The 22904-nt window shown below is 40.0% G+C and overlaps 1 protein-coding gene across 1 annotated transcript in view; it reads right to left on the reverse strand.

Moving 5' to 3' along the window:
• Window positions 1–16766, reverse strand: part of LOC115160863 (R3H domain-containing protein 1-like) — a 69744-nt gene extending 52978 nt beyond the window's left edge. The window contains 1 exon segment of the mRNA XM_029711348.1: window positions 16667–16766. The gene's annotated coding sequence lies outside the window, so the exon portion shown is untranslated.
• Window positions 16767–22904: the final 6138 nt, after the last annotated feature.

Here is a 22904-nt window from a genome sequence, read left to right on the forward strand (position 1 = left end):
TCGGGAACCATGACCAATTATGTATGTCTGTCTGTCTGTCTGTCTGTCTGTCTGTCTGTCTGTCTGTCTGTCTGTCTGTCTGTCTGTCTGTCTGTCTGTCTGTCTGTCTGTCTGTCTGTCTGTCTGTCTGTCTGTCTGTCTGTCTGTCTGTATGTATGTATGTATGTATGTATGTATGTATATTCACCCCCCCAGAACATTAACCGTGTGTAGGTAGATGTGGAAAGATCGATACAAATGAGTTGTTGCAAGTTGTAGGGTTTCACACCTAGCTCGGCTATTAGACAATTCTTTAGTAAAGGTCGAATAGTCTATTGTTCAGCTAATAGCCCATCCTGCAACGCTTGTGAAAAACTAATAATACTTTTTCCCCTTTCCACATGTTAAAGGTTCCAATTGATGAAGTGTTTTTAGCCACAATCAGCCCCAATTAATACATTTGGGCACAGTCGATTGCGTGCTGGACTTCGTGCAAGAATGTTGAGGGTTCAAAACCCCCTCCATACTTGTTTCATTACATTATTATGCCGGTCTCAAAGCAAATAGCCTGGATTGTTACTCCCATCTCGTTCCTACTCTCTTCCACACGTCATTCTCCGCCTGAGTGGTTCACTTGTCGAGCACTGGCAGAATGTACTGTTTTTTATTCTGTATATATGAATTACAAATCAGCCTTTACTTAAATCATGTTTCTAGTAAATTGCATAGTTACAATGTGTAATCATTGATGTCCCTTGAGCAGGGGTGGTACATTGTTGAAGTGTATAATTGTAATATATACATGCAGACACAGCATCACTCAAAGAATGGAGTTTGATACACCCGGTATTGGATATGACTGAAAATAAATGTGCTAAATAGCGATTTTCATAACTTAACTTTATGACAAAAAATATGCACAATCATTTCTCTACATTAACATATTCCTCTCAATTGTACATTTTTTGCTTGACTCGTTATGACGTTATAATTACTTAAATTAGCTTCACTGTAATGTTTTGTCAGTCATCTTTGTTGAAGAAAGTCACAAGGGACGGGTGGCTCGTGTCAAATTCATCATTGGAACCACTCGATATGATTGGTCATATAAAAACCTTGGGACCCAAATGCCTAATGAGAGCTTTAACTCCCCCTTGCGGTGGTTTGGAGTAGAGGTTGATCGATTATAATTTTTCAACTCCGAAAACAATTATTTGAGGACCAAAAAAAAATAAAATCGGCCGATATTTATTTATTTATATATATATATATATATATATATATATATATATATATATATATATATATACACATACATACATACATACATACATACATACATACATACATACACACACACACACATTTGTAATAATGACAATTACAACAATACTGAATGAACTTATCTTAACTTAATATAATAGATAAATAAAATAAATTTAGTCTAAAATAAATAATGAAACATATTCAATTTGGTTTAAATAATGCAAAAACAGTGTTGGAGAAGAAAGTAAAAGTCCAATACAGTTGAAGTCAGAAGTTTACATACACTTAGGTTGGAGTCATTAAAAGTCGTTTTTCAACCAATCCACAAATTTCTTGTTAACAAACTATAGTTTTGGCAAGTCGGTTAGGACATCTACTTTGTGCATGACACAAGTAATTTCTACAACAATTGTTTACAAATTATTTCACTGTATCACAATGGGTCAGAGGTTTACATACACTAAGTTGACTGTGCCTTTAAACAGCTTGGAAAATTCCAGAAAATGATGTTGTGGCTTTAGAAGCTTCTGATAGGCTAATTGACATCATTTGAGTCAATTGGAGGTGTACCTGTGGATGTATTTCAAGGCCTACCTTCAAACTCGGTGCCACTTTGCTTGACATCATGGAAAAATCTAAAGAAATCAGCCAAGTCCTCAGAAAAAAATTGTAGACATCCACAAATCTGGTTCATCCTTGGGAGCAATTTCCAAACACCTGAAGGTACCACGTTCATCTGTACAAACAATAGTACGCAAGTATTAACACCATGGGACCACGCAGCCGTCATACCGCTCAGGAAGGAAACGATTTCTGTCTCCTAGAGATGAACGTACTTTGGTGCGAAAAGGGCAAATCAATCCTAGAACAACAGCAAAGGACCTTGTGAAGATGCTGGAGGAAACAGGTACAACAGTATCTATATCCACAGTAAAACGAGTCCTATATTGACACAACCTGAAACCGCTCAGCAAGGAAGAATCCACTGCTCCAAAACCGCCATAAAAAAGCCAGACTACGTTTTGCAACTGCACATGGGGACAAAGATCATACTTTTGGAGAAATGTCCTCTGGTCTGATGAAACAAAAATAGAACTATTTGGCCAAAGGACAAAATGGCTTAAGGACAACAAAGTCAAGGTATTGGATTGGCCATCACAAAGCCCTGACCTCAATCCTATAGAAACTTTGTGTGCAGAATCTAAAAAGCATGCGCGAGCAAGGAGGCCTACAAACCTGACTCAGTTACACCAGCTCTGTCAGGAGGAATGGGCCAAAATTCACCCAACTTATTGTGGGAAGCTTTTGGAAGGCTACCCAAAACATTTAACCCAAATTAAACAATTTAAAGGCAATGCTACCAAATACTAATTGAGTGCATGTAAACTTCTGACCCACTGGGAATGTGATGAATGAAATAAAAGCTGAAATAAATCACTCTACTATTATTCTGACATTTCATATTCGTAAAATAAAGTGGTGATCCTAACTGACCTAAGACATGGAATTTTTACTAGGATTAAAATGTCAGGAATTGTGAAAAACTGAGTTTAAATGTATTTGGCTAAGGTGTATGTATACTTCCGACTTCAACTGTATGTGCCATGTAAAAAAAGCTAACGTTTAAGTTCCTTGCTCAGAACATGAGAACATATGAAAGCTGGTGGTTCCTTTTAACATGAGTTTTCAATATTCCCAGTTAATTAGTTTTAGGTTGTAGTTATTATAGGACTATTTCTCTCTATACCATTTGTATTTCATATACCTATGACATTTGGATGTTCTTATGGGCACTTTAGTATTGCCAGCCTAATCTCGGGAGTTGATAGGCTTGAAGACAAACAGTGCTGTGCTTCAAGCATTGCTAAGAACTGCTAGCGAACGCAGTAAAGTGCTGTTTGAATGAATGCTAACGAGCATGCTGCTGCCTACCACCGCTAAGTCAGACTGCTCGATCAAATCATATACTTAATTATAATAAAAACACACAGAAATATGAGCCTTAGGTCATTAATATGGTCAAATCCGTAAACCATCATTTCGAAAACGTTTATTATTTCAGTGAAATACGGAACCTTTCCGTATTTTATCGAACGGGTGGCAACCCTAAGTCTAAATATTGCTGTTACATTGCACAACATTCAATGTTGTGTCATAATTATGTAAAATTCTGGCAAATTAATTACGGTCTTTGTTAGGAAGAAATGGCCTTTCAACAGTTCACAACGAGCCAGGCGGCCCAAACTGCTGCATATACCCTGACTCTGCTTGCACTGAACGCAAGAGAAGTGACACAATTTCCCTAGTTAATATTGCCTGCTAACATGAATTTCAAAAAATGTATATATGTGTACTGATTTTAAGAAAGGCATTGATGTTTATGGCTAGGTTGTGCTTTTTTCGCAAAAGCGCTTTTGTTAAATCATCACCCGTTTGGCGAAGTTGGCTGTGATTCAATGATAAATTAACAGGCACCGCACTGATTATATGCCAGATTACCGATTGTAATGAAAACTTGTAATGAAAACTTGAAAAATCGGCCCTAATTAAATCGGCCATGCAAATTAAATCGTTCGACCTCAAGTCTGGAGCAATGAAGCCGTGACGCTGGGTACCTCTAAGTTCCGCGGTGTAAGCTCGCAACTTTTAAAGGAGGAACCACTGTATAGATCCATTGGAAAATATAAAAATGGACCGTGTAATTTTTTTTATATTTAAAAAAGTGAATCACATTTTTATTTGGTATACCCCTGACGGGATTGCACTTACCCCAGTTTGGGAAAACCTGCACTAGATGTTGGAACACTGCTGCCGGCCCATTCAGCCACAAGAGCATTCCTGAGGTTGGGCGATTAGGCATGGCTTGCAGTCAGCGTTCCAATTCATCCCAAAGGTGTTCGATGGGGTTGACATCAGGGCTCTGTGCAGGCCAGTCAAGTTCTTCCACACCGATCTTTGCAAACCATTTCTGTAGGGATCTTGCTTTGTGCACGGGGGCATCGTCATGCTTAAACAGGAAAGGCCTTTCCCCAAACTTGCCACAAAGCACAGAATTGTCTAGAATGTCATTGTATACTGTAGCAACTGAGGACAGTTGATTATTACACGATACGTGCTTCATCACTTGCTGGTCGCATTCTGTCAGCTTGTGTGGCCTAACACTTCGCAGCTGATCCGTTGTTGCTCCTAGACGTTGCCACAACTTTTGTAAATATAGTGTACATTGACAATGATAATAAAAAAACATTTTATTTGGCAGATGCTTTTCAGATCACTCAAGGACATCTTAATTAAATAAAGTGCTGTACAAAAAAATATTTAATTTAGGCCTAGGCTTATGTAATGAATTTGAATAAAGTTTGATTATTTACTAGGGAAGATTTTAATTTTTTTATGTAAAAATAAATTATCCGCTTATCAATTTCAAAATAATTATGGTTTCTGGCTAGGGGTATGAACGTTAAATGACATTGGGATAATTAACGTTTGAAAAAAATCCTTAAACGAACGGAGAAAAAAAAAAGAATTGCAGTGCAGTTATCATAAAACTACCACACACCGATCATAATCACAAAGGATAAAATTAAACAACTACCTACTGCAACAATGCTGCAACGTTAGGAGGAGATATGCATCTTTCAAATTATTTGCCACGGATATAGAGTGCATTCAGAAAGTATTCAGACCCTTGACTTTTTACACATTGTTACGTTACAGCCTTAATCTAAAATTGATTTTTTTTTAAAAATCCCCTTCATCAATCTACACACAATACCCCCCAATGACCAAGCAAAAACAGGTTTAGAAATGTTTGCAAATTCGTAAAAAAATTTAATTAAAAAAATTAAATATGACATTACATAAGTATTTAGACCCTTTACTCAGTACTTTGTTGAAGCACCTTTGGCAGCGATTACAGCCTTGATTCACCTTGGGTATGATGCTACAAGCTTGGCACACCTGTATTTGAGGAGTTCCTCCCATTCTGCAGATCCTTTCAAGATGTCAGGTTGGATGGGGAGTGTTGCTGCAAAGCTATTGTCAGGTCTCTCCAGAGATGTTCGATCGGGTTCAAGTCCGAGCTCTGGTTGGGCCATTCAGGGACATGTCCGAAAGCCGCCACTGCCATCCTGCATTGTCTTGGCTGTGTGCTTAGGGTCGTTGTCCTGTTGGGAGGTGAACCTTCATCTAAGTCTGAGGCCCTGAGCGCTTTGGAACAGGTTTTCATCATGGATCTCTGTACTTTGCTTCGTTCATCTTTCCCTCGATCCTGACTAGTCTCACAGTCCCTGACAAAACAATCATGTTTCTCATGGTCTGAGAGTCCTTTAGGTGCCTTTTGGGCAAACTCCAAGTGGGCTGTCATGTGCCTTTTATTGAGGAGTGGCTTCCATCTGGCCACTCTCCCATAAAGGCCTGATTGGTGGAGTGCTGCAGAGATGGTTGTCCTGCTGGAAGGTTCTCCCATCTCCACAGAAAAACACTGGAGCTCTGTCAGATTGACCATTGGGTTCTTGGTCACCTTCCTGACCAAGGCCCTTCTCCCCCGATTGCTCAGTTTGGCCGGGTGGCCAGCTCTCGGAAAAGTCATGGTTGTTCCAAACTTCTTCCATTTAAGAATGATGGTGGCCACTGTGTTCTTGGGGATCTTCAATGCTGCAGAAATGTTTTGGTACCCTTCCCCAGATTTGTGCCTCGACACAATCCTGTCTCGAATCTTTAAGGACAATTCCTTGGACCTCATGGCTTGGTTTTTTCTCTGACATGCACTCTCAACTGTGGGACCTTATATAGTTAGGTGTGTGCCTTTCCAAATCATGTCCAATCAATCAAAAATATCACAGGTGGACTCCAAGTTAGAGAAACATCAAGGATGATCAACATTTGCAAAAATGTATTAAAACCTGTTTTTGCTTTGTCATTATGGGGTATTGGTAAATTGGTGAGGGAAAAAATTATTTAATATATTTTAGAATAAGGCTGTAACGTAACAAAATGTGGGAAAATTGAAGGGGTCTGAATCAGGGATGCACGATATAGTCGGTGAACATATCGGAATTGGACAATATTAGCTAAAAATGCCAACATCGGTATCGGCCCGATGTCTAGTTTAACGCCGATGTTAAAAACCGATGTCAAAGCTACCATGCATACCTATATAAAACGTAGGTACATGACGCCACGTAAAATGGTGCTACACGTGCAACACAGCATTCCTAACCTAGCCCACACAATGTCTGCTGTGTGGATTGAGCAGTCATTTGAAAGAGTAAGAACATTTCAGCACGACAACTCAAAGGCGAAATCCATTAAAGCCAAGATAACGGAATTCATTGCCCTTGACAATCAACCGTTCTGTCGTGGGTGATGTTGGCTTCCGCTGACTGGTCGAGCACCGGTACACACTACCAAGTGCGCTATTTTTCAGATGTTGCCCTACCGGAGTTACACAGTAATAGGGTCACTGCTATTAGCTTCACGAAATATACACCATGGAAATGCCGTTTGGGTCTTTGTGTGTCAAAAAAGATACAGTAGCACTGTCAAAGCTGTACAAAAAAGTCTACAAACAAGCAAACACCTGCCACGAACGATGTGTTTACAATACCACGTTGGTAATAATGCATCATTTGTTTGATTGCAACTTCTGGGGTAGCTAGCTTTAGCTTGGTACCTAGCCAGCACCAATACAACCAGCCTGAAAACAATGACCAGTAGAAACTGCAGTCATTTTCATTATTCTTAGCAATGATTTAGGAATCCTTTTAAGTATTAGCTAGGTTGCCACCTGTTGTTCGCCTATTGAAATTGAACTTCAGTTCATGAAAATAAATAACCAGCTACTTATCCCTGTTGCCAAAGCTAACAATATAAGCAGCCAATTAGCTTCATCTGGCTAGTGAGGCTTGACCGGACCGGGTTGTGTTGTCAAGCTAGCCACAATAAGGATTAGGCACAATAGTGGAATTTGCTGTTTGCCTTCAAAATAAAAGTATGCCATTGACAGTGATGCAAATGAATACAAATGGTAGAATAATGCCATAGTTTTATTTTGAAGGCTAACCGCAAAGTCCACTATTGTGGCTAATCCTTATTGTGGCTAGCTTCACAGATGGGTCCGACCACCATTAAATCAAATAAGAACAGTCTTATAAATTAGGGTTATTTTAGATGATGACACCTAGCTATATAGTTTGCTAGCTAACTATATAGCTACTGAAACAGATGTCGTTTTGCTATGTTTTTGGGCTAGAACATCGTTTGCATCCATGAGCTAGCTAGCTTTTTTTTCATAACCAGCACTGTAGGTGTGCGAGACTTTTGTAAATAGAGTGTACACTGAAAATAATAATAAAAACAACATTTTATTTGGCGGGTGCTTTTCAGGTCACTCAAGGCCATCTTAAATAAAGTGCTGTACAAAAAAAGTTTTAGTTTAGGCCTAGGCTTATGTACTGAATTTGAATAATGCTTGATTATTTACTAGGGAAGATTTTTATTTATGTAAAAATAGATTATCCGCTTATCAATTTCAAAATAATGGTTGGTGTCTGGCTAGGGGTGTGAACGTTTAAATAACGTTTGAAAAAATCCTTAAACGAAAAAGTAAATCATTGAGTGATGATTACCAGCATCATAGCATACGTATCGATGAATCGTTGTGCCATATGAAATACGAGTGATAGTTATTACACATTGATTACACTATGTAAAAAATGAATGAACGTGTTAAATTATTGTGACATGAAATCATATTCATGTCCTGATTGGTCAATAAGCTTGTTTGACACGTCAAATAGTTTTATTTGAAGTGTATTTTTTTGACACGCAAATATCATAACGGTGTTCCATAGAAATCCTGGTTGAGAATGAAACGACTGAACAAATGAACAACAAAACAGAACAGCAAGTAAGTAGAAGAAATATGTTTTGATTATGTTTTACTGGTAATGGGGACAAACGTAAATGCCAACAAAATAACTTTTTGGTCAGTGTGGTGTGTAACCTTTATTTAACTAGGCCGAAAAATGTTTAAATATCGCTTTTTTTGGCAAGGAAAATATCAGATATCGCTATCAGCCAAAAACGTCATATCGGTGCATCACTAGTCTGAATACACAGTATATGAAAATAGGGTATTTACATTGACAGTAAATACATTTTCCTATATCTTTCGATAATTTAATTTCATTGGATATAGAACTTTGCCCTGTGCTTCTTTGCCCATGCACTATAGTTGGGCCCTATAGGCTATTGATCATTTAATTGATATCCCACAATACATTGTAGGCGCAGTTGAACTCCCGCGCCCAGCAGAGAATGGAACTCGGCTTGCATTCTGACTAAGTGATTTTGACTAAGAAAAGGTTGGTGACCACTGTTCTAGTCTATATAGGCTATGGCTGCCTATTGTGATTTATTACTGTTATATTAGGGCATTATGTCCTAGTCTCAGTCTAATTATAGGCCTATGATTTATTATGTGTAGCCCTATGTGAATCACATTTTAAATGCAAGAGTCACAGATTTTATGTAGGCCTACAAGACTATTTGGTCTGTAATGCAAAATCATATTAGATGGTTAGTTGTGTGCGATTGATTACATTAGGGTATAGGGTAGGCTTTTACGATAATTGAGTGATGAATTGAATACCCAACCTACATTTTTGCTGGCCCTGCCATCAACAGATTGCTGCCTAATCCACTGCATTGGAGATGGGAAGACAGGAAGTTTTGATGAAAGCCACATGAAAAAGGTGAAGGTAAACTAGGGATACGGTGCTTTAGGGTATTGACAATTCAGAATTCTGCCATTCACATTTCCATTAAAAAAAAAATAGAAGGGAAAGAAGACCGAGAGAGGGATAGGAAAATAAATGGTAAAAAAAAATAAAAAGGCACAGGTTGTCTGTGGAGGAAAGATTGCTACGAGCTACTGTACTACAACAAGATCAGAACAAGGTTGTTCTGAAATGTATGTATACACATACTGTGTCATGGCTGTATTTTAGTTTCATGACAACAGAAAGAGAATAAAAAGTTAGGACTTTATGAGCATAACAAAAATCACTAACATGTTTTCCTGTCTAAGTGCAGGTACAAGCTCCATTTCTCTTCCCTCTGGGCTTACAACTCCCTGCAATGCAGCAGTTTCCCTAGGAGAATTAAACTAGCAATAATCCATGCCAAACATTTGAGCTGTACCATTTCCATAAACCATATCAATAAACCAAAAGGGACAAATTAGTCACTCTATTTGTATGATTAATGAACGAGTACAAATTACAAAATACGATTCAATTAGCCAGTCAGTCACACAATGATGCTAGGCTAGAGCTCAAAAGCAAGGACACTATTCATCAGTCCCTCTGTCCTACAGTCTCATCCCAGAGGGGATGGGAATTTTGCCATCCTTCTAGAACCTGGGGCCCTGTTACCTCAGTGCTCCATTCTCATCACAAGGAAGTGTAATTTAGCTGCAGCATCCGTGACGCAGACAGCACCATAGGTGTGGTAAAGAGATAAATCGAACTCAAACAGAACAATGGAAATGCCATGTCAACACCACTCAAGTGTCCCACCGAAGGGGGCAAGATTCAGAATCTCCACATTGCCCCCCCCATCAAAATTAACCTACATTTGGGCAATTGTTTATGCGTGTATTTATATTATCTATTATGACTTTATGGAAGACTAAGTTATAAGGCTACTCCTGAACTACTATTTTAGTGTGTGTGCGCGCTTTCTGGTGCCCGTGACTGCCGTAGTATCACCCAAGTGGGTGCTGCATTTTGGTAGTAGTGAAGAGTAGTTGGCTAGCTACTAATCCATTGGTTAGTACGGAAGTCTAACTTCATCTGACTGGGTCCTACTATGAAGCCACATACGGTGTGAATGGCAATACACAGGGATGACAGCGTGCTGCCTGCTCTCCCCTTTGACCACCTCCTCCATCCTCTGATCTCACTCAAGCAATGAAATTTCTCCACCTTCAGTCTCTTGACTGCCGATCTACCAATGATGATTCATGTTGTTTATTGTTGTTGCTTTACAGCACAGATTTACCGTATGTGTCGCAGGTAAACTACTCCATTCAACACCACAGAGCCTGCTTGCCTCGCCCATAATACCACTTAAGGCTTTTCAAAACAACATGATTAGAGAACAGGAAATGTAATGTACTATATAAGATAATATATAAAATACATGTTTAGCTTCCAGATGATCAGTGGGGGAAGTGAAATTATGAGGTCATTCACAACATGCAGGTCAATAAAAATGCAGGCTGTATCCCAAATCAACAAGGATAATGCATCCTAAAGTGTGTGTTTGAAGTTAGGCAACGCTACCTTATTGCTGTGTTTCCAAACACGAGCTGTGCAAAGCCAGGCAGTTACTCAGGTGGGAGCCTCCTGGGGCCTAATGGAGACTGACGTTTGTTTCTGTTTCTCATTCCGCACGAGCCCATATGGGCTAAGTCACAAATGGCACCCTATTCCCTATGTAGTGCACTCTTTTGGACCAGGCCCTGAAGCAAGCAACTCATGCATCACATCCACTCAGTCCCATTAATATCCCCCTGACAGATACAGGCCAGGGAAAAAGAGACCATTGCCAAACAATACTGAGACTGACATTAGCTGTAATGCAATTAGACAGCCTGACAAACCTCGACCAGAGAACATTACAGTCAGGGACGTAATGGAGGAAGGTGAGACTCATCGGGTGGTTCTTTCTCCTTTCAGAGTTTTTTTTTTTTTTTTTTTCACCTGACAGATAATCATGTTCTCTCGATAAGGCAAGGCATCGTCCTGACCGCATGGCACACAGCAAAGCGGCTGCTCTGCGCTTTGTCCAGCTTCACTTCAGTTGCCACCAGAGAGGACCGACTTATGATCACACTTGTTTGAACACCTTGTCTTGGTGGAGTGCTTTGCAAATTGGCTTAATGCCCTCGAGTAAATGGATGTCCTGGTGGATTAGTGTGTGTGACCTAACCCTGAGAAACAGGCAGAAACGGTTCAGCGGTTTGACAGTCAGCGAGTGTAGCATTGCTGAAAACCCACATGTATCTATTATGAACCACTCAAAGGCAGACAGGTGTATTAACACTGAGGTGCCGCTGGGCAGCCCTAATTAAAACGAGCCAATAATGTGGTTTGGAAAATTGCAGTAGTTGCAGGACGCGGAGAAGAGAGGAAGATCTTCCCTCAGGTAATCAACTATTTATTGCTTTGGAGCATGTGCCATTTCCCATCATGTGTGATATCATTATGTAACCACGTTTCCACCCACAGTTTTTATGCAAGTAAAGTAGTACAGTATAAAAAATAATAATGACAGCTGTGATGGAAACAGAACTTGTACTTTTATTTTGGGGGGGATAAATCAGCTTTAATATTGCAAATAGAATTGTGGCTTCCATCAATGTAATTGTCTGAATCATTTCCAATCCCCCATATACAGTGCATTTGGAAAGTATTCAGACCCCTTGACTTTATCCACATTTTGTTACATTCCAGCCTTATCTATTTCTTTTTTTTTTATCATCAATCTACACACAACACCCTTTACTTTGTTGAAGCACCTTTGGCAGCTTTTAGAGCCTTGAGTCTTGGGTATGACACTTCAAGCTTGGCACAACTGTATTTGGGGAGTTTCTCCCATTCTTCTCTGCAGATCCTATCAAGCTCTGCCAGGTTGGATGGGGAGTTGCTGCACATCTATTTTCAGGTCTCTCCCCAGATGTTCGATCGGGATCAAGTCCAGGCTAGGGCTGGGCCACTCAAGGACATTCAGAGACTTGTCTCGAAGCAAATCCTGCATTGTCTTGGCTGTGTGCTTAAGGTTGTTGTCCTATTGGAAGATGAACCTGCGTCTCAGTCTAAGGGCCTGAGCGCTCTGGAGCAGGTTTTCACCAAGGATATCTGTACTTTGCTCTGTTCATCTTTCCCTCAATCCTGACTAGCCCCTACCACTGAAAAACATCCCCACAGCATGATGCTGCCACCACCATGCTTGACCGTAGGGATGGTGCCAGGTTTCCTCCAGACGTGACGCTTGGCATTCAGGCCAAAAAGTTAAATCTTGGTTTTATCAGACCATGAGAATCTTTAGGTGGCTTTTGGCAAACTCAAAGTGGGCTGCACTATTGGTTAGAGCCTGTAAGTAAGAATTTCACTGTAAGGTCTACACCTGAAGTACTTAGCGCACGTGACAAATAAACTTTCATTTGATTTGTGCCTTTGAGGAGTGGTTTCCGTCTAGCCACTCTACATTAAAGGCCTGGTTGGTGGAGTGCTGCAGAGATGGTTGTCCTTCTGGTTCTCCCATCTCCAAAGGAACTCTGGACCTCTGTAAGAGTGACCTTTGAGTTCTTGTTCACCTCGCTGACCAAGGCCCTTCTCCCCCGATTGCTCAGTTTGGCCGGGCGGCCAGCTCTAGGAAAAGTCATGGTGGTTCCAAGCTTCTTATGGAGGCCACTGTGTTCTTGGGGACCTTCAATGCTGCAGAAATGTTTTGGTACCCTTACCCAGATCTGTGCTTCGACACAATCCTGTCTCAAAGCTTTACAGACAATTCCTTTGACCTCATGGCTTGGTTTTTGCTCTGACATGCACTGTCAACAGTGGGACCTTATATAGACAAGAGTGTGCCTTTCCAAATCATGTCCAATCAATTGATTTAACAACAGGTGGACTCCAATAAAGTTGTAGAAACATCTGAAGGATGAGAAACGGAAACAGGATGCACCAGAGCTCACCTGAGCTCAATTTCAAGTCTTATAGCAAACAGTTCTGAATACGTATGTAAATCGGGTATTTCTGTTTTATACATTTGCAAAAATGTATAAAAAACAGTTTTTGCTTCGTCATTATGGGGTATTGTGTGTAGATTGATTATTTAATCAATTTTAGAATAAAGCTGTAACGTAACAAAATGTGGAAGGGGTCTGAATACTTTCCTAATGCACTATATTTTTCGTAAATATATCTATATTTTTTATATATTTTCCCCTAACCCTACCACCACTCCCCTAATTGGTGTAAACTAAATGGCAAAAAAAAAAAAACTTAAGCTTCTACTTCCGGCTTATACATAATATACAAATTTTACAGACAGTATATTTTATAATAGTCATCTTTTGTTTGTTTTTAGTTCCATCATTCAGCTACCCTCAACCCCTCCGATTAATCTCTGAACACCACCCAGTTGATTTCTATTTGCCATATATTTTGAGACTGTGCGGTGATGTTTTACAAAAGTTCTGAACCTTTCTAATCTCGTAGTTTCTACAGATTGTCAAATAAAAAATATTTCGCTAAGAGTATATTATTATTATTGATCGTCAGCGGCCCAGCGACATCTGGGTTTGGCCAGGGTAGGCCATCATTGTAAATAAGAATTTGTTCTTAACCGACTTGCCTACCGTAAATTTTAAGCGCACCTGAATATAAGCCGCACTGACTGAATTTAAAAAATATATATTATTTTGAACATAAATAAGCCGCACATGTCTATAAGCCGCAGGTGCCTACCGGTACATTGAAACAAATTAACTTTACACAGGCTTTAACGAAACACGGCTTGTAACAAAAAATAAAAAATTAGCAGTAAGCTTTAGTTGTCTTTTTGCACTGAGTCAATTCCTCACGCTGCTGTTTCCAACGTCTTATCAGATGACTCATTAAGACCAAGCTCCCGTGCAGCAGCTCTATTTCCTTTTCCAACAGCCAGATCAATCGCCTTCAACTTGAAAGCTGCATCATATGCATTTCTCCGTGTCTTTGCCATGATGAGGGTGACAAAATGACTACTGTAATCAGAATGATGGGAAGTTTGAGAGCGCTCGATTTAATCTAAACAGTAAACAAAAAAGTTGTTTGACCTTAACCCGTTCAGCAGTTTCATTGGTCTAATGAAAGCTTCATGCCGCCAAAAAACTGAGCACGTCACAGAATGTGTTTTTGGAAGGAAAAAAAATTGAAAGCGGGAAAAATCCATATATTAGCCGCGTCATTGTTTAAGCCGCGAGGTTCAAAGCCTGGGAAAAAAGTTGCGGCTTATAGTCCGGAATTTACGGTAGTTAAATAAAAGGTTCAACAACATTTTTTTAAATATATTATTGATTGATTATGACTTTTTAAAATCACCCAGCAGTGCCATTTCAGATTTAGCTCCAGGTAAATGTTGCAATTTATCAGCCATTCCTGGACCTGCGACCAAAAACAAGCTACATATGGACAGTACCAAAAAAAATGTTCTAATAATTTTGTCTCTTCGCACCAAAATCTGCAGAGCTGGGCATGGTTGTATCCCCCATATATTTAACGTTCTATTGGAAACAGGAAGTTTCTGTACTATTTTATAAATTTAGACAGATGACCTGGCCTCCACAATCACCCGACCTCAACCCAATTGAGATGGTTTGGGATGAGTTGGCCACCAGAGTGAAGGAAAAGCAGCCAACAGGTGTTCAGCATATGTGGGAACTCCTTCAAGACTGTTGGAAAAGCATTCCAGGTGAAGCTGGTTGAGAGAATGCCAAGTGTGCAAAGCTATCATCAAGGCAAAGTGTGGCTACTTTGAAGAATCTCAACTATAAAATATATTTTGATTTGTTTAACACATTTTAGGTTACTATATGATTCCATGTGATTTTTCATAGTTATCATGTCTACACTATTATTTTACAATGTAGAAAATAGTAAAAAATAAAGGAAAACCCTTGAATGAATATGTGTCCAAACTTTTGACTGGTACAGTATATCCATAAAAATTATGCCAGCTGATACAGTATTTCGACTGGTTGAGAAACGCTGCCTGTCTGTCTGTCTGGTCCCTACACCTTCATTATTATGGGACAGCTGGAGATGGAATTTGAATATTGAAACAATGTTGCAAATGTCAGAGACAGACAGCAAAGTTTATACAAATCTCCTCGGTTGAAAACGAAATGTTTGTCTAAGAGAAATGTGATATGATGTCTAGATGCTTTTTATAGTGGAGATCAAGTTTAGAAAGTGCCTGGTTGGGCTGATGAGACAGTGGATTACGCAGTCTGATGGAACAGAGTAAATAGGCATTTTAATGTCATAGATTTAGCCAGTGGTAACTTGTTGAATAGACACTGGCTGGAATGCGGTTTTTAAAAATAATTTAAGCTTTCAACCGATATAAGACACTTGTATGTACCTAAATGTTTAATATCCATAATTTTATGGTTATTTATTTGAATTGCACGCCCTCCAGTTTCACTCGAAATTCAGCATTCAGGATTAGACCCACCCGTTGTATAATGTGCTTTATAAACTGGGTGGTTTGAGCCCTGAATTCTGATTGGCTGACAGCCGTGGTACATCAGACCATATAACATGGGTATGAAAAAACATTTCTTTTTCCCCCCCTCTAATTACATTGGTAACCAGTTTATAATAGCAATGAAACAACTTGGATACCAAGGCTAAGGGCTGTATCTAGGCACTCCGCCGTGCATAAAAACAGCCCTTAGCTGTGGTATAAAATGGTCAAATACCACACACCCTTTAATAAACTATGCATCTTAGTCTTCAGAATGATAGTTGCATCATGGTTTTCTAACTCAATTGGTTAATGCCATTATTAAAACTGGTTTCATGAAAATCACCCAGTCAATGTTGCATGTGCCTAAACTCGGCGAGCACCGCAAGCTCTCCTCCAAACATGAAAGTTACACTTAGCTATCTTTCAACGCAATACAAAATCCAACCTCACCGGCTAGCTTGCGAGTCAGTTTCAAAGAGCATGAACTTGTTAAAAATGAACTTTGCTAGCAACTCGAGCAGGTCACATCTACGTCGACTGTTTAATTCATATACAGTATTACTGCATGCCTCTAGCTAGCTAGTTAACTAACTCGTTAGGCCATTGTGCACTGACACTAGCAAGAAAAAAATGTGAAAACTGGTGACTCGCTACCTAACATAGTCACCTAACGTTACCGCCCCCTTGCCTTAGCGCCACAGAACGCGATTATGGCAGGCCTCACATGGTTAGCGAGCATTTGCTAGCCACATAACTAGCTAACTACTTCTGTAAAATAACAGTTAAGTTAGCTGACTAAGTTACAAAGGTTAGTCACCAGTTTAACAAAATCCATATATGTATATATACTTTTTTTCCCTTTTTTTTTTACTAACGACTATGCACGCATGACACGTGCTTAGAAAAAAACTTGTCAGGGAGAATCCCTTGTTTTTATTCGTCAGGTTAGCTAGATAGCTATAATTAGCTAGTCTTTCAGCTAGGCCAAAGCTTCGTCAACGTTGCCTTTCTCGCCATTGGAAGCCGTTTACCTAGCGAACTTGGCTGCGCTAATTACGTTCATAGAATATTCAAGAAAATAGTTAACGTTACATATAAACCATTAAATTGTCCTTACCGGCTGCGTTAGGTTGTTAGCGGTGTGTATATTTATGTTTCTATTTCCAGTCAGTCGGCAACATGAGGGGGAGGCAGCGCGTCTGCAACTGACTGACAGATAGGGGGAGGTTGCCTAATCAGACAGATTAACAAATTATTGTTATAGTAAAAACAAAACTCTGCCAGAATGTTGAATAACATTTCATTTGAATGTACTCTACCCTACCGGTTGGTATTTCAGCTGGGCAACATTTGAAACAAAATATCCACAGGAAAGTATTATTTACCCGACTTTTTAGAGTGCCAGTAGTGCAACTGAAATTTCACCTGGCACATGCGCAAAACCACGTGAACACCTGCAAGACTTCGTTGGTGTGCGTTCATGTGCTTCTGTCTTGTACACGTACATTAGGTCATGAGCAAATACATCTTGATTGCCATACAAAGATACCTATTTTTTTTAGCGGTTTAAAGGTCCAATGCAGCCGTTTTTTTCTCAATATCAAATAATTGTTTGGTGACAATTAAGTACCTTGCTGTGATTGTTTTCAATTAAAATGATCAAAAATACATTTCTCAATCAATGATTTTTCTAGGACTGTCTGGGAATGGTCTGAGTGGGAGGGGAAAACTGAAAACTAGCTGTTATTGGCACAGAGGTTTGGAATTCACTTTTTTATTGGTCTGTAAACTATTTTACCTTATGGTGATGTCACCAGGCAGGCCAAAACCATCCCACCAAAAGAGGCTGACCTTTCAGGCAGTCTTTTCAAACAGCTCTTACACTATAAGGGCATCATCATTTTCACAATTTCACAGTATTATTTCAACCTCATAGTCTGGAAATATATATAAAATACAGGAAAGTCACATTTTGACTGCACTGGGCCTTTAATAATACTGTGCTGTGGATATTTTTGTCTCAGATTTCAACCAGCTGAAGGATCAACCACATGGAAAATCGGCAGAGTATGTTCAAATATAATTGTATTCAACAGTCGTGACAGAAAATGGATGTTTAGGTTTCTTTTAAATTTGCCATGATGTACACAATGGACGGCATTGCCACATTTGGGACTGGTGGGATGCAGAGTGGAACAAGTGAATGACACTGAATCTTGTCCGATCACTAACTAGCTAGCCACAAGGTGTGGGGGGGGAAATAATTATCACTATTATAAATTGATGCTATCATGAGAGAAGTCAATTATTTGAAACTTTTTTTGTTGAAAAAGTAACTAGTCAGTTACTCTCTGGAATCTATGAAGAGGCAGCCATGCTGAAGTCAGATAGTCGTTGTAAGGTGAGTGCAGTCGAGAGCAGGCCGGGGAGAAGATGCCAAGAATTAAAACCACCCAGGTAAAATCTGTGTGTGTGTGTGTGTGTGTGTCTATAATTTAAGTTGATTTTAAATTACAGATAAAATGTAATGTTTTGCATACAGATAATGAAAAGTCGAACGCAATATTTTGACAGGACAGGTGGTGGCAAGCATTTGGACAATTTGAGAAGAGTACGCATACTTTAATTTCACATTCTCATATCCTTATCACCATCCTTAGATTACTTCCTTTGTGAAACCCAAAAACTTTTGAAAAACATTTTACATCTATTCTAGCCAGGGCTGTTTTCAGGGTTACAGATAAAAGACAAGTTTCTTCAAAGTTAGCCTCAGCTGATTCTAATTCCTGTGGGGTTGTAAGTCTGCCCAGGGACACAGTAGGTATCCCAAATGGCACCCTATTCCCTATGCAATAGTTTTGACTGTGGCATTGGTCAAAAGTAAGGTACTATAAAGGGTATAGGGTGCCCTTTGGAACAAACAGAGTTGGTGGAGGGAAATCAATTCCCTGGGATGTAACAGTCGCTGCTCTGGTTAGGTAAGTCAGTCAATTGAGGGAGCAACATGGGACACAAGGGCCTGCGTTCCAATGGTCTTCTTTTTTTCCTGCTGATTTCTCAGTGCGTTAGTAAAGATCAGGTTAGCTAAAGCCTAGCAAGGGGTATCGATTTGAGGCTGAGCACTCAGACAATGCCCTTCCTTATAGCAAATTTGTTGATGTCCTCTCTGACTTTATCTTCTGAGCCAATAAAATAATCCAATGTTTTATTGAGTGCCTGGATACTAGTGATCTCCAAATGTACAGTATATTCATGATAAACAAAAGCAAATACATAAATTACCCAGCTTTAGAGCACCACTCATTGCTCTTGCCCGTGACACTTTTAAACTTAAAATGTTCCTCTTCAGACAATGGCACAAGCTCTTCAAACCTCAACATCCCCCCAAACAAAGCAATACACAAACAAGTGAACTTTAAAGCACCTTGTTATGTGCTGAGTACAGTATGCTCATATTCAATCAATCAGTTTTTCCACCCCTCCTTCTCCCCTCTCTCTCTCTCTCCCTCTTTCCATGTACATAGTATCTACATGGAAGTATTCAGACCCCTCTACTTTTTCCACATTTTGTTACGTTACACTTATTCTAAAATTGAATAAATCATTTTTTTCCCTCTCATCAATCTACACACACACTTCCCCACACGTTTTTAGAATTGTTTGCAAATTTATAAAAAATAAACAACGGAAATATCACACTTACATACAGTACCAGTCAAAAGTTTGGACACACCTACTCATTCCATTCTACATTATAGAATAATAGTGAAGACATCAAAACTGTGAAATAACATATGGAATCATTTAGTAACCAAAAAAGTGTTCAACAAATCAAAATATAAGTAGCCACCCTTTGCCTTGATGAGGAACTCTGGAGCTTCTCCCCCGATTGCTCCGCTTGGCTGGGCGGCCAGCTCTAGGAAGAGTCTTGGTGATTCCAAACTTCTTCCATTTAAGGATGATGGAGGCCACGGTGTTCTTGGGGACCTTCAATGCTGCAGACATTTTTTGGTACGCTTCCCCAGATCTGTGCATCGACAAAATCCAGTCTTGGCGCTCTACGGACAATTCCTTCAACCTCATGGCTTGGTTTTTGCTCTGACTGTCAACTGTGGGACCTTATATAGACAAGGGTGTGCCTTTCCAAATCATGTACAATCAATTGAATTTACCATAGGTGGACTCCAATCAAGTTGTAGAAACATCTCAAGGATGATCAATGGAAACAGGGGAGGCAGGTAGCCTAGTGGTTAGAGTGTTGGGCCAGTAACCGAAAGGTTGCTAGATCGAATCCCCGAGCTGACGAGGTAAAAATCTGTCGTTCTGCTCCTGAACAAGGCAGTTAACCCATTGTTCTCTGGTAAGCTGGGATTGTAAATAAGAATTTGTTCTTAACTGACCTGCCTAGTTAAAAAAAACAGGATGCACCTGATTTAAAGTCTCATAACGGTCTGAATACTTATGTAAAAAAGGTATTTCTGTTTTTATTTTTAGTACATTTGTCAACATTTAAAAAAAAATCTATTTTCGCTTTGATGAGGATTTTTTTAAGTCCATTTTAGAATAAGGCTGTAAGGTAACACAATGTGGAAAAAGGGAAGGGGTCTGAATATTTTCCATATGCACTGTATCTTTATTTACCTGCGTAATATCTCTCTGTTTGTCACTGTCTGATTCGTTTATGTGGGGAATTGCTTGTAAACCTCCATGGCGTCAATGCAGAAGAGAGAATGACCAGGTTCAGGTAAAGCAAACCCTCTCCCTGTAGCCCCAGACTGATTGATACTTTACAGAAGCCAGTTACTGACGTTCATGTTGCCTACTTCTGTGAAGTGACAGGTTTTCTGATACCCTGTTATCTTTACATAACTGCTGTGTGGGAGGACAGGCAGCGTTCATCAAGAGGAGGGCCAGTGCCACAGCCCTGCATATGCAGCTGAGAAAGGAGAGCTCTGTTTGGAGCTGTTGAGATGTGTAGGCAGGCACCCTCAAACTGAAATCTGGCTCACTGAGGGGAGAACTAAAAATGAAATTATGTAAAACACTCCAATAAACTCATAAGACAAACCGGGAATAGAAATGGACTCTATGACTTTGAATAAACAAAGTGGGGTTTAATTTGCAATCAAAAAGGATATTATGGAGTGGTTATGCATTTTCAATCTTTGCTGTATGGTTCATGAAGAACATTCCTGCCGGTAATATACTGTAGCTTTAGCAAACAATCTTATATTGAGGAGATTTAATTAGACTGAGAACATTTATGAATTAAGATTACGAATTAAATAATGCTCAACTGGTGAAAAGTGAGACATAGCCAAGGCCTATAAAGATGCAATTTTAAATATTGTCTAATGTTGACATTAGTATCAGTAAATATCAATTAATATTTTCCCTTTGAAAGATAAGCTACTATTGTAATTAACCAACCAACAGAGGACAGGATCAGAATTACAATTAAGGTATTGTTGCCTCAATGCAAGATAGCTGAAGATTGTATTCTACATTGGCCATTCAGTGAGAAATCCCTTTAGTGGCCAGAACAATACAGTCCTCAACAAGACGTGACAGCTTTTGGCTTATCTCCCTGGCCCATGTTGATGGCTGTGCTGGCTGGCTTTACAGCTGCAGACCAATAGACTGACTCCCCAGGTGCATGCGGAGGTTATTTCCCCCTGATCCTCCACTGACAGTGCAAATCCACAGATGTGTCCCAAATGGCACCCCATTCACTATATAGTGCACTGCTTTTGACTCAGGCTCTATGTGCCCTGCTCAAAGTTGTGCACTACATTGGGAATAGGGTGCCATTTGGAACGCACTCTATGTCGAGGCAGCAGGCAGTGTCCCTCGGATCCCACAACAAAACCAGACAGAGCGGATTTCGGATGCTCCATCTCCTTAAATATGGCTGCTCCCTGGGGGGTTTTGTGTCACATTTTGCAGCGTTTTTACTGTGGATAGAGTGTAACCCTCTTCACCACTCTCCGACCTGGTTATTAATCTGTAAATTGATCGCAAACCCTCTTTCCCTGGGAGGTGTTTGCCGCTGTCTCCCTGGTTTAAATTGGGGGGTATAGGCTTTAGCCCTGCTCTTATTTAGCCCAACTTTAGCCTGGTATAATGGAGCATTCTGCTCCCCTCTGAATATCCACCACCAACCCCCAGATGGGCTCTTGCCATAGTATTCATTGCTGTATTGGCTCCCTGAGACTACACTTTACTGGCCAGTTGACCCTGCCTCATTCATATTTATCCCAGTGTTGATGGGCTCCTATATCATCCCGTATTGCCTGAGTGGTTTCGATTTTATTTTTCTCCAGGGCAGTTAGATCTTAACTTAAAGTTTTTTTTCCTTCCGAATTCAGGAAAATAAGGTGTTTCATTGAAGTATTGAGATTGCATTTATGCTGCGGTTGATGATCCATTTAGTCTGAATGATGCCTGCACATTTGTGTGGGTTTGCTGAGGTTTTGTTGCTCATGCTAATCGGCATCACTCCTGCACATTTTAATCATCATTATTGGAACTAGTTGTATGACGGGTTGTATCTGAAAACACACAGTGGCATTCATGGCAAACCATGTTAAAAGGATTTGCTAGAAAATGCATCAGATGATGATGCCAAGCTGTGTTGGGCCTTTGGGAAAGTCAGATCTGAACAGTGCGTGCGTCATACCATATGAAGAAAAAGAGCAACAACCTAGCATTAAGGAGAGGAAAAAACCTCCAGAAAATGTTTTATAATTGTAAGATTGTTTTTTTGAAGACCCCCCATGGGCGAGGAAGAGTTTGAGGAAGAAGAGTGAGGTGGCTCTGCTTTGTGGTAAGTGAGTGAGTGAGTGGGAGTAAGGGAGTTGAGCGGTGGTGTGTGTGTATGAGCTACACTTCAAGCCCCGCTCTGAATCACCCCAGTGGGTGAGGGCCAGGAGAACATAGGACACCCACGCCCTCAGCCCACACTCCCCACAGCTCAGCGCTCTACTGCTACTGCCCTGGAAGCTGAAGAACACAGAGGGAGGGGGAGGACAGAGATGAAGAAAATAAGAAATACATATCTCCTTTTAAACTATTAATAGTCCACAGTCATCAATGTTATGTATGTGTTCCTTCGGATGCTGTGGGGATCATAGATGCGTGGGTAAAGTACCAGACCTAAACTGCAGATTATTAGTGGACACTGACTGAAAGGAGCGGTCTTTGAAATAAACATCAGGGTCTGAAATAGACAAGGGTGTCCTGGCCATGAAAAAACTTTGGCTGATGATGGTCTTTCTTCCTGTTATATCATACACCTGAAGAAAAAAGGGAAACGCAAGCCTAAAGGAAAAGTTCTAAGAAAAGTACATTGTGGC

Source organism: Salmo trutta, chromosome 24, assembly GCF_901001165.1.
Source record: "Salmo trutta chromosome 24, fSalTru1.1, whole genome shotgun sequence".
In the NCBI taxonomy this organism is placed as follows: Eukaryota; Metazoa; Chordata; class Actinopteri; order Salmoniformes; family Salmonidae; genus Salmo; species Salmo trutta.